The following is a 16809-nucleotide window of genomic DNA, read 5'->3' as shown; positions in this document are numbered from 1 at the left end:
GAGGTGAATAGGGTCTATCACAGAAATTACAGTGTTTAAGGAGCAGGAAAGAGATGCCTGTCAAAGGAAGCTGAAGCTCAACGAGAGATCACAAAAGTATCATTTGGGTTTTACTGTGGGCAAATGGTGTTGGAAAAATGTTCTGACAAACCCAGGCGATCCAGCCCCAGAAAACAGTGCCATAACATGTTTATGTTTATCTTTATCTTCCCCTCATAAGTTTATATTTTTGGCATTTTTATGTGCCTTAGATTGGCAAAGACTTTTTCACTCCAAGATAACTCCCTGTACTACAAATACAGACTTTATTATTCATTTCTCACTACAATCCTATGAAAAAGTCCATTAAAAAATAGGGCCAGAAAACAATGCAATGTCTTTTTTTGACCTAGAACTTTTTATTAAATACTTAGGTAACGTTTTTATTTTCAACCTCAAGCTTGTCCTCCAATTTACTTCATTAATATATTTTTTTTTAAAATAGTTATAGGCTATTTCCCCCCGGCTCCAAGTTGTATATATAAAATTCTTTATCTGTTCTCCAAGGTGCTCTCCTCTCCCTTAATTAATTTTGACAGTTTTGCCTAGCTTTACAGGGAATCCTTCTAAGGTATCAACTATTAATAATGGAGTGTCAAACTCCATAGCTTTTAGTTTTCCAAGGAGAACAGTAATAAACAACTGAAGAGAACCAACATATCTGTATTAACTCCTAACAGGAAGCAAAAAAGGCAAACAACCAGAGATGTCCAATGGTTTTGTGTCCGGTAAGTCTCTGCACGTCTATTTGAAATTTCCTAGGTGAATATTCATGGTTCAGAGTAGCAAAAGCTGCCCTGTGCATATACATTTGAATCTATAATAAACCCAGCTCAAGGAGATAACGCAACAGAAAATTTTGTCTATCCATACCACAAAACCATATTCCAGAGGCCTTTAAAATAACTTGTTCTGATGAAGCACACAATGAAAGGAAAATTTCAAATTCCAAATATTGAAAATGAGAACTGCAATAATTCAAGTTACTCAATAATATACAAAGTATTCAATAATAATTTCATGAAACATTACTAACTTGAAGTATTTTTTAGTAATTTAATACACCCTCTATGGGGGGAGATAAAAATGAAAACAAAATAGGAGGTCACACCTGTATATAAAAAGATATTGGTATTAAAGTGGGAATGCAGCAAAGGGGAGCTGTGGACAGTGAGGCGCTCAGACACGGAGAGAATGAGATGTCTGATTAATGAAACTGGCAGAGAGAAGAGCCTGAAGGGACGAGTTAGCAGAGTTAAATACAGCAAAGCAGCATGGAAGCTGCTTTAAAGCACCTGATAGGATCATTAGAAGGTACACAAGTTGCAGGGTGAGACTGCAACAGGAGGAAACAGTCCTCTAAAGCAGAATGTGTAGGTTTAAGATTTTAAGTGGAGTTTAGAAGACTCCCACCTACTACAGTATGTAACGAGGGTTTTTTTGGATCACCAGTGACATCCATGTCACAAAAGCTAACAGATGATTCCAAGTCCTTGGTTTGCCTGACCGCTTAGCAGCATTCAACACTGTTGATCATGACCCTGGTTTCCATGACCCCACACTCTCCTCATTGTCCTACTCCATCTCTAGCTGATCCTCAGCTCCTTTTAACAGGCTTCTCTTTCCCTGCTTATTGAGCACCTCATCTACTACCCTGATTCTCAAAAGGCCAATGACTCAAACATTTATCTCCTAAGATGTCTGAATGATAGCTCCACAGGCATCTCAAACACATGCAAATCTGAACTCACATCTTCTTCTCAAGCCTATGCTCTCCCACTGTTTCCCATCAGTGGTATCAACCATCCATTCTAGCTCATGCTGGAAGACATCATTTTCCTCTCATTTTATCTCTAATCAATTGAGTTCTGTCAATCCCACCCCCAAATCCAACCTCTCCTCTCCATTATCACTGCTATCATCTTAGTTGATTCCACCAGCATTCTTCATCAGACCTAAACTACTGCTAATGCCACCCCACAGTCAATGTGGAATCTACCAGAATGGATTCTAATGCTTCTCAGTATTTAACATGCCTTAGAAGGTCCAGAATCATCAGGCCATAACCTGGTCACCCTTCATTTGGCACTACTCTCCGTGCTCAGACACCCCAGGGACTGCGTGAGGTTTCCTCTGCACCCAAACACATCAGACACACAGCGCTCCGTTCTTCATTAATTAAACTAAACAAATCCTTGACGTCTCCTAATCCCCTGGCTCAGTTCTTTCTCTCTCATTACTCTTGTCAATTATTTGTTGAATTCTTTCTGCTGTCCTCACTACACGATAAACTCAATGAGTGTTGTGAGACTATCTCTCCGGTTACTCTTTCTATATTATGATACCCAACAGAGTATACCTTCCATAATAATTTGTTAAATAAACGAGAAAATGTGGCAAAACAGGGCAAAGTAAAAACATTACCAAAGGATTAAAAAATTGCAAAAACCATTTTAACATACTGGGACACTAAAGAAAGGAAGCTGCAGGCTCCAGTAACGTGGAGTTAAAAAACAATGATTTGACATGAAGTTATTTTTGCCATGATTTACTTGAGAAATCGTATTTCTTAGTAATAATCAAAAACATTTATGGCCAAGTAAAGCTATTTATGTGATTCACCTAACTTTGAAAAAAAATAAGTAGAAAAGGAAAAACTCATGTCCAGTTACATCTTTTTTTTTTTTTTTTTTTTTTTTTTTTGAATCACCACCCCTCATATGGGTCAAACTAGCAGATCTGGTAGAAAACACAACAATGTCAACTTGTCCATTCATTTGTAAATGAATTTGACTAAATGTCTATGTTCATAGCCCTACAGAAGGCAACATCAGGTAGGATAACTTTAAACCTTTCCTTCTTTTGTTTAAATAGTACTTTATTGTGAGAGAACAAAATTAATGATTCTAAAACTTAATAGGTTAACCCTTACTTGAAAAGCAGCACAAATTTTCTTAAGAATCCATGCAACGCCTGATAAACATAAAGGTTGGCACAAATATACTAATTGTACTAGTTTATTGTTCATCTTTAAATTCAGTGAAAGAACTGGATGAGAAAGTAGGAAGTATCTTTCAGGGCAACTGATTCATTAAATTGGTTATCAATAATAAAAATTCTTCTATTAGAAGAATAGAGACTATATTAAAGGCCTAATTCATTCTGGATACCCTGCCAGAAACAGGATATACTTTACCTCCCTTCCTTAACACAAACTTATTGAGTAACTAACATCCCACTTCATAGATGAGAAAACTAAGATTCAAGAGATTAAGTAACTTGCCTAAAATCATTCAATCCAGGGCCACAAAGTTTTTCTGTAAATGGCCAGATATTTACTAATTTAGGCTTTGCACAGCTACAGAGTGGGTACAACAACCACCTCTGCCATTGTAAGGCAATATGTAAACAAATGGATGAGGGTGTATTCCAACAACAATGTTATTTACAGTAGTCAGTGAGCTGGAGTTGACACACAGGCTATAGTTTTCTAACCCCTAACCAACCAGCAAAGGGAACAAATGGGGTTCAAACTCAGGTCTGCCTGACCATGTGTCTGTCCACGCTCTTTTTCTCCAGCATCCTCTGCCTCTAGTACAAGGCAAGGCACAAGCTATCAAAGCAGAATGTCAAAATAAACAGGAGACTGAGCATCTCAGAGCTCACAGTTGAGGAAGGGAGACGACCCATGTGTACTTAACCATACTATAAGGAAGATAATGATAAGGGCATAACCAAGTCCCCATTTCATCTTTTCTATAAATAAGTAAGAATTCATTTTCAAAACCAATCCCCCCAAAAGAACACATAGCATAACAAATTGTGTTACCAAGCAGCATAGATTATATAACAATCTGCATTCCCATTTGTTCCATTATCTAGCTAATCAAACTCATTGGTATGAAACCATTAAATTTATCTCCACGTCATCCTTCAAAAATGATACCGTTTCAGGCAAAAGCAACATTTTAGTCAGTCTGATCAGTCTAACCTCAGGCTACATAAATCCAATTTACCTGAGAGGATGCACCATAAAACCAGAGAACCAAGGTATGTTATGGTGTTTAACAAAATGCAGATGGCCAGGGTTCCAATTACTGTTGTGCCATTTACTAGTGGTATGATCGTGGGCCAGTTACTTACCCTCTGCGCCTCAGATATCTTATTTGTCAAAGGGGGGAAATACTACTTCCTTAAATTAGTTAATAAATGTACAGCATTTCATAAACACACAATAAATACAAGAACAGTGGTTAAATATGTAAAAAAAAGGTTAACTGTGGCACTAGACAACTTCCATATAACAATGCCAGTGGATAAGCCAGGTGCAGTGGTTTAGCAGGTGATAACGGAGAAGATAAAATGGAATAAGCATTGCTGAGAGAGTCATTTAAAATAGAGTCAGGAGAACCTGTTGGTAAACTCAGCTCAAAGCCAAGCCATAAACATTCTGGAACACCAGTACTGCATGGACATATATAGACTTTACATCCTCCTTGTAGTTTTTGCCTCCTCTTTGTGCATACGGAATTAACCAATCCCTGTTAACTTTGCCAGAATGCATCATTTGCGTGGAGGAGCAAAACAGGATCCACACATACAAATTTCACCACTAAATAACCCTGCCTTTCGTTGGTTCTCTTTGGAGCACAATTTAAGGTGTTACCTGAATCTGTGCTTCCAGAATTGTATCTCTTTTTGTTCAAATAAATGCTTTTGGTTCTTTACAACCGTCTGAACCTTTTCTTTGGTTAACACAAAGGAACAAAATATGGATCTGTCACTAATAATTCTATTGAGGTACAAAAAAACAAGAAGCAGAACTGAAAGAAAACTCTCCAGGAACCCAAAATCCAGGCAGCTAAGTTCTAACGCAAGAAGAGATCTTTCAAAGCTGCCAACTCAGCTACGAAAAGCAGACATATGCTGGGGTCTCCACAGTGCTCAGAGAACAGACACTGCTGAGGGAAAGTCCTGATCCCACCCTTAAAACATCTGAAACCAGAGTAGAGTGAATCTAACTGAAACTGCAACAAATCTCAAATACAAATCAGATTGACTTCTCTACTACTCTAGAAACCTGACAGAAGAAGGGGCATGCCCTTTCTCGAAATACGTATATTCACTTCATTTGCTACAAAATGTCCAGCACACACTCAAAAAATGTACAGGTACACAAAAAAGCAAGAAAATATGATTTATGATCAAGAAAGGAAATAAAATCAGACACAAAGATGGATAAGATATTGGAATTATCTGAATTTTAAATTAGTATGTTCAAAATGCTAAAGGACCTAATGAAAAAGATAGACAACAAATTTATGAAGAGATAGGAAAACTTTAGCAAAGTCATGGGAACTATTTAGAAAGCAAATTAAAATGGTAGAAATGAAAAAAATATGACATCAGAAATGGTGTATTCAGTAGACAGATTTCAAAAAAACTTTGGCAGAGTAAAAGTTCAGTGACTTTAAGACATAAATAAGAAATATAAGAAAAGAGCAGTTATAAGAATAAACAGAGATCTAAAGGAAAATAACAACCTGTTTACTTTATGTATAATTGGAGACCAAGAAGAGAAAAGACAGAATGGGTAAAAATATTTGAAGACATAATAGCAGAGAACTTTCCAAAACTGATAAAATACATCATCCCACAAATCCAAGATGCCCAGCAAACTTAAGCAGATAAATACAAAGAAAACACACCTAAATGCATAGCAGTCAGAATTCTGAAAAACAAATGTAACAAACATATTTTAAAATCAAAACAAAAAAGACATTCAGTCAATAACTGCACAAGTATAAATTACACCAGAAATCTAACCAGAAATAGTGGCGGCAAATGGCAATGTAATAATATCTATAAAATACTGAAAGAAAAAAGCTGGCAACCTAGAATTCTACTTCCAGAGAAAATATCCTTTGAAAATGAAAACAAAACAAAAAAATTCTCATAGACAAAAACTGAAGAGAATTTGTTTCCAGGAGATTCACACTATAACAAATGGCCATCACCCACCCCCCACCCAAAAAAAAAAACCTTCAGAATGAAGACAAATTATACCAACTTGAACAATGGATTGTCAGGAAGGAATAAAGAACATCAAAAAAGGGTAAATATAAAATGAATTTTTAGTATATCCAAAACAAACACATAAAAGAGAATGAGAATGAAGAGACAAAGAGACAGAGCAAGAGAGACTGTAAGTTTCATTGAAAGACTTGACTCTTTCAAATAAAAATAACAATACTGTGGAGTATAGTGTATATAGAAATAAAATGCAAGATAAGACCACAAAGGGAAAGGGAATTAATGAAATTATACTGTAATATTCTGACATTGTTCATGAAGTAGGATGATATTATTGGAAAGTGGATTCTGATCATTTAAAAGTGAAAATTGTAATTTTCAACAACCACCTATTATAACAAAGGCCTCAAGAAATTCACAAATATTGTTCTAAGGAATATAGGCTCACAATCAGAACTCAAAAACTCAAAAAACATTCAAGAAAATATGAGTTTGAGGAGCAGAAAAAACAAACAGTAGAACTAGATGCATAATGATCTCAGACACAAGATGTAAAATAAACATTTTAACATGTTTAAAAATTAATGTGGGTATTAAGAATGTAAATAAGCAACTATAAATAAATGACAAATCACATTTTTAAAAATTATATAGAAATTCTATAACCCAAAAAAGAATAATTGAAATTTAAAACTTACAGGATATGTTAAACAGCAGACTACTCTTTGTTGAAGGGAGAATTAGAAAACAGAAAGATAGAGCTGAATGAATAATCAAAAGTAAATACCATGAACTCTTCAATAATGAATTCAACTGAATGATGTGTGTGTGTGTGTGTGTGTGTGTGTGTGTGTGTGTGTGTGTGTGTCTGTCTGTCTGAGAGTGTGTCTGAGAGAGAGAGACAAAGAGAGAAAGGCGCTCTGGTTCATAAAAATACATGCCAATTGAATTACAGACCTAACCTCAAAAGCAAAATAGAACTATGTAAGTAATAAAAGAAATTGCAAGCAAATATATTGATGAATTTAGGGTAAATGTGACTTCTTAATATAACATTTAAAAGACAAGAGGCATATTGGAAAAATTAATAAATTTTGGCTATATCAAAATTTTGAAATTATAAAGAATAAAACACCAATATAAATAAATTAACACAAAATGATAAAACAAGAAAATATTTCTGACATAAAACAGAAAATATTTTTTTTAAACTCACACTTACGAAAAATAGGCAAAAATATTCAAAGACTCCTCATTGCCAATAAACACATGAAAGATACCCAACTTTAAGAATAAAGGAAATGAAAAATAATGAAATATAACTTCAGATTTTTAAATCAGAAAATACATAGTGTTGTAGTATGTGGGTTGTTACAGTGGCTTTGGAGAGGCATTTGGCATTATCAATCAAAATTTTAAATGCATGTAAATTATGACTCACCAATTCAATTTCTTGGAATCTATCTTAGATAAATATTTGTATCTATGTAGAAGGAGTAATATACAGTGACTATCATTTCATTTTGGTTTACAGTAGAGAAAATAATTACCTCTGGGAGGAACTGGAATCACCAGTTACTTAGATTTTATTTGTAATGTCTGAATTTTTCAGTAAGAATAGATTCAAGCTTGAAATTTAAAACAGTAATGAACAATACATGGTATTAGGTTGGTGCAAAAGTAATGCGGTTGGTGCAAAAAAATGCGGTTTTTGCATTTTTTTTAACCTTTTAAACCGCAATTACTTTTGCATCAACCTAACAAATCCATAAATACTGACTTACTAAGAATTATATGATGTAAGATTAAATGAAAACACTAAGGCATGTTAAATAAACTGTGATACCATTTGGGTACCCCAAGAATAATAGCAAGACATAACATCAGTTTATGCATAGAAAAGATCTGATCTGGAAACATTTATACATAAAGACACATGTGCTCCAATGTTCATTGCAGCTTTGTTTATGGTGGCCAAGACATGGAAACAACCAAAATGTCCTTCGATAAATGAATGGATAAAGAAGTTGTGGTATATATACACAATGGAATACTATTTGGCGATAAGAAAAGATGAAATAGGACCATTTGTGACAACATGGACAGATCTTGAGATTATAATGCTAAGTAAAATAAGTCAGACAGAAAAAGCAGGGAACCATATGATTTCACTGATATGTGGTATATAAATCAAAAACAACAAAAGAACAAGACAAACAAATGAGAAACAAAAACTCATAGACACAGACAATAGTTTAGTGGTTACCAGAGGGTAAGGGGGGTGGGGGGTGGGAGATGAGGGTAAGGGGGATCAAATATATGGTGATGGAAGGAGAACTGACTCTGGGTGGTGAACACACAATGGGATTTATAGATGATGTAATACAGAATTCTACACCTGAAATCTATGTAATTTTACTAACAATTGTCACCCCAATAAATTTAAAAAAAAAAAAAGATCTGAAAGGTCGATTGACAAACAGTATCAGTAATTTTCCGTAAAAAATGAAATCTGAGAATCTGAGAGAATTGGGAATAGGAAACTTTCCTAATAAAATGCAGTACTTTTATATTAAAAAAAGAAAAGCCAAAGACATACAAAGAAATTAAAATTTTTTTCCATTAAATATGTGCAATTTAAATTAACAGACCTGTGAAGATTTAACCTATTTTTTAAAAAAATTTTTTACTCTGAATTGAAAATTTTAAATGGACACCCATGATGTCTTCTAGAGTCTTTCCGTGTATCAAAACTTCTTTCCAATCTAACCTATGGAGATACCAAAATTGTTCAGCCTTGCTGAACAAAATAAATAAAATTAAACAATCAGTGCTCATTACCAGCTTTGTTTTATCTCACATTTAATGAGCATGCTTTTCCAGGAATAATAACACACAGTATAAGATGACTCACTATTATAAAGATTTAGATGTATTGCTAGTCAACCAATGTTTCCTAAAACAAAACAAAAAATATACTGAATGCCTGTTACAACAGCCAGCTGTTATTCCTATCTCCCAAGTGCAGCATTAAAAGAGCCATTCTGTTGTATCCCCTCCCCCACCATCTCAGGGCGGCCAAAAGCTGAATGAAAAAGTATAAATTCAGGTCATATTCTGAACATTGTACCTTTCCTGCTTAGGTCCCTTTCCTTCACCTAATATCATGCACAAAATCCCCTTTTAGCAAAACCAAGTATTTTTAAACTTCGATTTCATAAAAAATCACCACTGAGATGAACAGCTAGCATACCAATTTACAACACAGAATGATTTTTTTACGGCTCAGTTATTAAACCATGAAAAAGAGTGTTTATAATCAAAGTGCTGACACAACATTAACAATAATGGTGAGAAGGACATTGTTATAATATGGCGATCACAGTTGTTCATTATTTGTAGTGGAGGGAAATCATGTTCCAGTGGCTCTTCTATAAAACATCAGTTAAAGAAATGCCAATACCAAGATTCTCAAGCTGCCTCGTAAGAAGCTCTCATTTTAGCTGACATATCCATAAGTGCCACTAAAGCCGATTTTCAGTGCTACAGAAAAATTATGGGATTGAAGTACCTCCCCACACCCTTATTTATCTGACATGTTCATAACAGAAATGCAAAACCATAAAATAGGGCTGTCTGAGCTGGGAAAACAAAGAGTAATTAATCACATTAACGGAAAACTAACTTACAAAGTGCTGATCAACAAAACATAGATGAACCATTTCTGGAGATGTGGCTCATTTATCAGGGTTGGAGAGAGGGCAGGATCTCACAGAAGGACACGGCTGGCATGAATTCTGAGTAATTAGGAAATTAAATGACAGGTTTCCTGCAGTTATCTTCTGAATGGAAACTGAACAGGCTCCAATGAATTTTACAGCAGCAAGTGATTTCTCTCATTTAGATGCCCACACATCTAATTTGTATTATAAGTGAAAACATACATTCACTCAACAAATATTGGTTAATCGCCATGTTCTAGACACTGGGCAACATCAGTGAATGACAAAGAATCTGCCCTCAATGAACTTACATTCTGGTTGGGAGAGCAGACAAACTAAATTCAGTAGGTTATTTCAGATGGCAGAGGATGTTAAGTGCTATGTTTGTGGCCTATGGCGTTATCTAGAGAAAGGTGATGCTGGAAAATCCTGGTAGTCAGAAAGTAAGTGGAAGAATATCTGGTAAGGCTTCATAGGCCATGAAAAAAGGGAACAACTTTACTCTGACAGAGATGAAAAGCCGCTGTAGGGCTAAAGCACAGCAAGGACAGAATCTGACTTACATTTTAATTGGATCATTCCAACTGCTGTGTTGATAGCAGAAGAGAGAGGTTCAAGGGTACGCGTGAGAAGAGCAATCAGCAGGTTACTTACCGCCTTAATCCAGGAGAGAGGTAATAATGGAGATTACTCTGGGTAATATCAGCAGAGGTGATTAAGAAGTGACCAGGATTCTAGATTCATTTTAAAAGTTAGACAAGACAGGAATGACTGTCAGACAGATATGGGGTATGAGAAAAAGAAAAGCATCAAATCTAACTCTAAAATGTTTGGCCTCAGAAGCTGGAAGGTCTGGAAATAAGGAAGCTTGTAGGAGAAGATTTGGAATTCAGCTTGAGACAGGGTGAATTCGAGGTATCCACCGGACGTGCTGCTCAAAAAGGTGCCAGATGGAGCTGCACCTCTCGGGGGAGGCTGAGCTCGACAGAGAAAGGTACAAGCCATCAATGACTAGATGCTACATAAAACCACTGAAGCTAGAAGACAGGATGCGATTACCAATGGGTTAGGTAGGATAAGGAAGAGGCCTCCATTTTGAATTCTGTGGCACGAAAAGAAACGGCCAGTAAAGTAGGAGGAAAAGCAGGAGAGTGCAGGATTCTAGAAGCAAAGTGAAGATGATGCTTCCAGCGGGAGGCAGCGATCAACTGATCATGCTGGTGAAATAGGGTGGGAGCTGGTGGAGAAGAAAAATCGAGAGAGGTTTTCTGTTTATTTGAAAACGGAAGAAGTAATAGCTTATTTGGATGATAATGAGAACCATCTAGAGAGGGGAACATCGGTGATGTGGGAGATAGGGATGAGTTACTGGAACTGGGATCCTGTGTGTACGAGAGGGGATGGCTTTAGGTAAGAGCAGGGATAATATAGATATGACGGAGGTGGAAGCTTGTAGACCTCTACTGATGCTTCCTATTTCGCAGTGAAATATGAAGTGAGTTTGTGAAGTGAGAGCGAGGATGGGGGAGGAGATGGGGAAGTTTCAGGTGATGGAAGGTATAAAACTGTCACCCAGGGGAGTGGTAGAGTGAAGGGGTGATGGTGATATGAATTACTGGCACCGCTGAGGACTCACCTAGTTACAAATTGAAAGCAAGAGCAATCTATGTATTGGGTGTTTGTCCACAGCCATATTCAGCTACAGGGTGCGGGTACAGAGTACAGATAGTTGGATTTACTAGGGTCAAATTATGCAAAGGGAGAATAAAGTCAGAAAGTGGCAAGGGGGCAGGCAGTGTATGCAAAGGAATGTAGTAGCTAAAAACAGAAGTTAAGTACAAGAGGGGAGTGGGAGAATGAAATGTTCAGAGCGTTACTGTCACCGTGAGGTTCAAGGACTGCTGAAGTCCAGGAACTACAGCCTATGAGCTAGAAAGACAGAAAAAGGCAGTGAGAACGATGGCTGAAATTGAGAGGTGACACTGAAAATGCAGCATACCTAACAGCCACGAGGGAAATGCCAAACTGCTAAGCGTTAGGACTAATCACCCGTTCACAAGGCTGTCTTTCTGTTGAATACTGTATTTGTTCTCTATTACTGCAACAATAAATTACCTCAAAGCTAATGGCTTAAAACAACCCAAATATATACAGACCAGCAGGTCACAAGTCCAAAATGGGTCGCACTGGGCTAAAATCAAGTGTCAGCAGGGTCATTGCTTTCGGGGGAGAATCCATTTCTTGGCCCTCGCCAGCTTTTCCAGGCTCAATGGCTCATGGTCCTCTTCCTCCACCTTGAAAGCAGCAACAGCAGGTCCAGTACTTCTCACATCATATCACTGTGACCTCCTTTTCTGCCTCCCTCTTCCACATTTAAAGAACCCTTGTGACTGCACTGGGTACACCCAGGATGAGGAAACTTGGTGCGGGAGGTGTATTTACTACATTTTAACTACTTAAATATCATACCACCATTCGTAGGAAAGGAAGTAAACAGAAGAATAAGTCATACTCTGCGTTTGTTTCCAATTATTTTTTTCCTGGATTTATCTTTCTAATAGCATTACTTACACAAATAAATTAATTTGAGGTTTGCAGAGCACTTGTCTGGTAGCAAGCCGGGCACATGCTTGATGCAAGGAGAAGCACCTCTATAATTGACTGGTCAGAGGTAATCTACACGAAACTTACTGCATTTACATAACAGTATTTCCAGGATCCTGAGCAAAGTACTTCAAGTTGAACATACATCTTACTTTGTTAAAATTATACAACGTTCGGCTTTCAAATAAAACTCAGCTGGTTTACTCTTTCTTCCCAGCATGACCTCCGATAACAAATAGCAAAGTACATGATTTCTTCATCCTCCCACTGGACTAAATTTTGCCATTCATGAGAAATGCCTGCACTGCATTTTTCCCCCCTCCACTCTTCCTAGGGCTCTTTCCTCTTTGCAAAAGAGCTGTGCCTTATAGCCCAGTGACCTCCAGGCTTGCACATCCTGGTGTATAGTTCAGTATGTTATGCTCCCCATAATGTCACTCATTATTCTTCCTGACTTTTCTTGTGCTCGCTGGTTGAAGCATTTAAGATTAATGAGGCATTCGTTCTCAATCAAGAAGCTATTTATGAATATAGTTCCACTTACAATAAGCTTTGTAGACTTCTCTTTCTTTCTCTCCATTACCAAAGGGGAGGGGGGGCAGAGGGAATGATGTTTCTTGAGCAAAAGGGAGAAGAAAGAACAGAAAAGAAGGATGTGTGACTTTTTAGCCTATAAGCAGTTCCCTAACTGAAAGACCTCCACATTACAGCTATGCCCTCAGGATAACTGATATCCTCAAATGTGATGTTCTGTTTGGTTAAAGTAAAATAATTATTACCATCCCAGCCTTTGTGAGCCAAGGTTTAAGTCTGCAACTGTTCAGAATAATCTGCCTCCTCAGGAGGCAGGAGGTAATTTTGAACCCAAATGCATGACCTCATATGGGAGAGTGTGGTCTGGCTACAGGCTTATGGGGACACCTCAATGGCCAGGAGTAATGGTGTCAGCAGCTGCTTGGCTACAAATGGCCCCGGCCTACCTGTGAAAGCCCTGTCTGTAACAAGAACGGAGCCTTTTTTTTTTTTTTTCGACTAGCTTAACTGTGTATGAGAATCAAAGTCAGCCTTTTAGGCTGACAGCCTCCCATTACCAGGTCTTGACAGTATCCCATGCAACATACCAAAAAATACAGCATAAAACACATCCCAGGGAGTAGCAGCGCCACTGTGACCTCTCAAGGCCATAAGCCAATCTGACCTAAAAATCAATGGCTCTGATCTACAAAGCCACTTCAGAGCTCTTCGTAAAAGAAAAATGTCAATGCTGTTGTCAGGTGGGAAATTGGATTCAGGAGATTATCCAGTTCGAGGAAAGGCCCTCTGGGTAGAAACTAGAGTAAATATGAAAGGGGAAAGAAACTGCTCTACTCAACCACCCAATAATGCTAATTATTCCATATTAAGTAGATAACCAACTTCGATAAAACTTAGCACTGGCTTTATTTTCAGTGTAAACTAAGAAAAATCATTCAAAAATGTTGTTCAGAATTAGGCCAGTTACTCGGACTTCTTCCCACTCTGAAAATAAATAACTGAGAGGGGGGAAAAAAAGAGTCTGGGCCTAGGAATTTGGAAGTGTGAGTATTGCCACGAATCTGGGCTCTCTGACAACACAGTGGGGTGATCCCAAGCAAAGGACTTACTCTCTCAGACCCCTGGTTCATTATCTGTAAAATGAGATTTAAGACAAAGACTCTTCAGTCTTTGTCAGTATTAACTTTTAAGGAAACTAAGAAAATTCTAACCCTGTTACTTGTATTAGTTTATATTTAAATCAATAACTCAGAATTTGTTGGTCAAAAGTTGAAAAATGAAATTGTACTCTCTTTTAAAACAGAAGACCGCCAAGAGCCAAATGATTGGCAAGTTCTAACATCTATTATCACTACCACCATTTTTATTTGGAGAGGAGTTTATTTGGAGTTGGAGAGGAGATACGAGGTTGTGTTATGAAGTAAAAGTCACATAATCCTCAACCACACAAATTTTCTTTAATAATCTCCACACTTAGAGAACTCCTAATTTAGAGAGAGGAGAGAAAGCAGCATCTTCAGATTCAACAGAGTGTGGTTAGCGGTGCTACACAGCAGATGCATGGCTCTAAAACCCAGCCTCCATGCAGTGTGGGAGTCAAGGGTTCTACCTAACAGACCACTGTCCTCCATCATTAGGCTGAGCAAATAGAGAGTTACAGGGGTTATGGGGGCTTCATAGTTTACAAGGACGTTAAGAGTTATGAGCGTCCCAAAACAAAGATCATATTTACCCGAGACTTAAAAATTGAAAGTTAAGACTAAGGTACACTCCAAAGATACGGAGTTCAGATAAGTATGTTCCAACAAATGACTTAGTTCACGAGCTTTTAGCAACATTGGGGGTGGGTTTTGTAAGGACCATCACCTCAGGTACTTCTAGAACATAACTTTGTGATTTATGCAAAGAAAAGATTTCAGTTTCTTTCAGAAGCCAAATGAAATAGCTATGTGCAGCCTTGGAGGGCATGAATGGCAACTATTACCAGATCTATAGATTCCACTTACCATCAAGCAGCAAAAAATAGACACCAAAATGTTTGTTTTTAATCATCACAATTGCACATTCCACTCTAAGAGGAAAGAAAATGCTAACTCCAAATGATCATCAAAGTATAGCTTGCTTATATTATTACTCTATTTTTAAAAACAAACAAATAAGCAAAATAAAGGGCACAGTGAATAAATGTATGGCCAAGGTGAAAACCTATCTCATGCCTGGACTTTGATTCTTAAACCACTTGGGGGAAAAAACTAGAATGTCATATTGGTTTTATATATATATATAACTTTATTATTCCACAAAGTACAATAAATGCTCTTCAATAGATAACAAATGTGTGCAGTTACCTAGCTTATACATTTCATTATACAAATGAAAATTATACAATGAAAATTCTTGCCTATAAAGTGTTTTTTCAAATTTTTCATTACAAAAATCTACATTTTCATAGCATGGCAATATTCATCCAAGAATACTATAGATCTTTTTTACACTATATTACTTTCGAATGAAAATATTCAAACAAATTCTCCTGAATTAACTGGAATGGAATATATTAAAATAAAAAGGAATTTAGAAGATAATGCCTATTGCTATGCATTCCTGAACAGCATGTAAAGTTATAGTAAGACCTTGAGGTCATTCGCTTTTTTAAAAAACCAGTGGAAGTTATCTTCAGCTCATAAAAACTGCACTGATCTGACCAATAATTACTAGTGTCACTTCTATTTGCTACACTTTCTGTTACTCATCATCTCTGACTAGGTTAAACAACACATAACTAAATTTAGTTCTCTAGAAGGTCCCCAATTCTTAAAGAAAACTAATTAAAGCAAAATGGAAATACAAAGCCACACAGAATCAAGGGACATTAGGGTCAGTGAGAACTTAGATATATATCTCTAGTCAAAACTTCTCATTATATTGCTTTTAAAATTTCCTCTAATTTAGATTTTGTTTAGATTATAGGCATGTGAGCTACTGTGTATACTCTGTTCCAGCCACTAAGAATTATTTAAGGTAATAAAAAAGCCCCCTAGTAAAGCATAACAGAAATGATACTTTATTCGGAATTTTTCACACTAACAATGAAAAACTATGATTGGCAACTCATGACTTGCAAAGTCATAAATCTGAGTATGATGTTACCAATCTATATATGCAGTTCTCACTCCCATTTATGGCACTAAAATAACCTGAGAGCCCCCATCCCCTGAAAGGTCCCTGAAGAAAGATCCAAATTTCCTGGAGAGAACCTACCACCAGAGAACTACAATATCTCTAAATTTTAAAAAAGAGAAAATCTTACCTATATTCCTGTTTAACCTCTTAATCAGCTTATGTTTATTTACTCTTCTGAATTCTATATTATAAATTCTTCAGAAGACATAGAAAATCCTCCTATATTTTAAATTAACATACTACCTCTTAATACTCTACATAGTTTTAATCACACAGGTTATTAATTTTTAGAATAAAAATAAGTATTTAGGTTACCATTCCTTACTAGACATTTAACGAACATCTTCCTTCATAATTATTAGGTTGTGCAAAAGTAACTGCAGTTTAAAAGGTTTAAAAACAATTGCAAAAACCGCAATTACTTTTGCACCAACCTAACACAAGTTTAGCCCTAAAAAAGTGTTCAGGTATTTCACAGAAATACCCAGACTCAAACAAAGATTTTCAATGTAGGGATAAAAAAGAAAATAGTGGGGGGAAACCTGAAAGAAAGCAATACAAATTCTGTATTTTTACAGTGAAAATATTAGCATTATATTTTAATTAGTAATAACTTGTAGTCATTATGCCATGGAAATCAAAAAACAGATTAGACACAAACTACAGTAATTTAGGTCAAAATGATTTGATTCAC

General features: G+C 36.5%; 1 protein-coding gene across 6 annotated transcripts in view; it reads right to left on the bottom strand.

Moving 5' to 3' along the window:
* KDM4C (lysine demethylase 4C) overlaps positions 1-16809 on the bottom strand; it is a 383956-nt gene that overhangs the window by 115942 nt on the left and 251205 nt on the right. The window lies entirely within an intron of this gene.

The sequence above is a fragment of the Rhinolophus sinicus genome, chromosome 16 (genome assembly GCF_057876585.1).
Source record: "Rhinolophus sinicus isolate RSI-liver-muscle chromosome 16, RSI-T2T, whole genome shotgun sequence".
Taxonomy (NCBI): Eukaryota; Metazoa; Chordata; class Mammalia; order Chiroptera; family Rhinolophidae; genus Rhinolophus; species Rhinolophus sinicus.
This window is presented reverse-complemented; position numbering and strand designations above follow the sequence as displayed.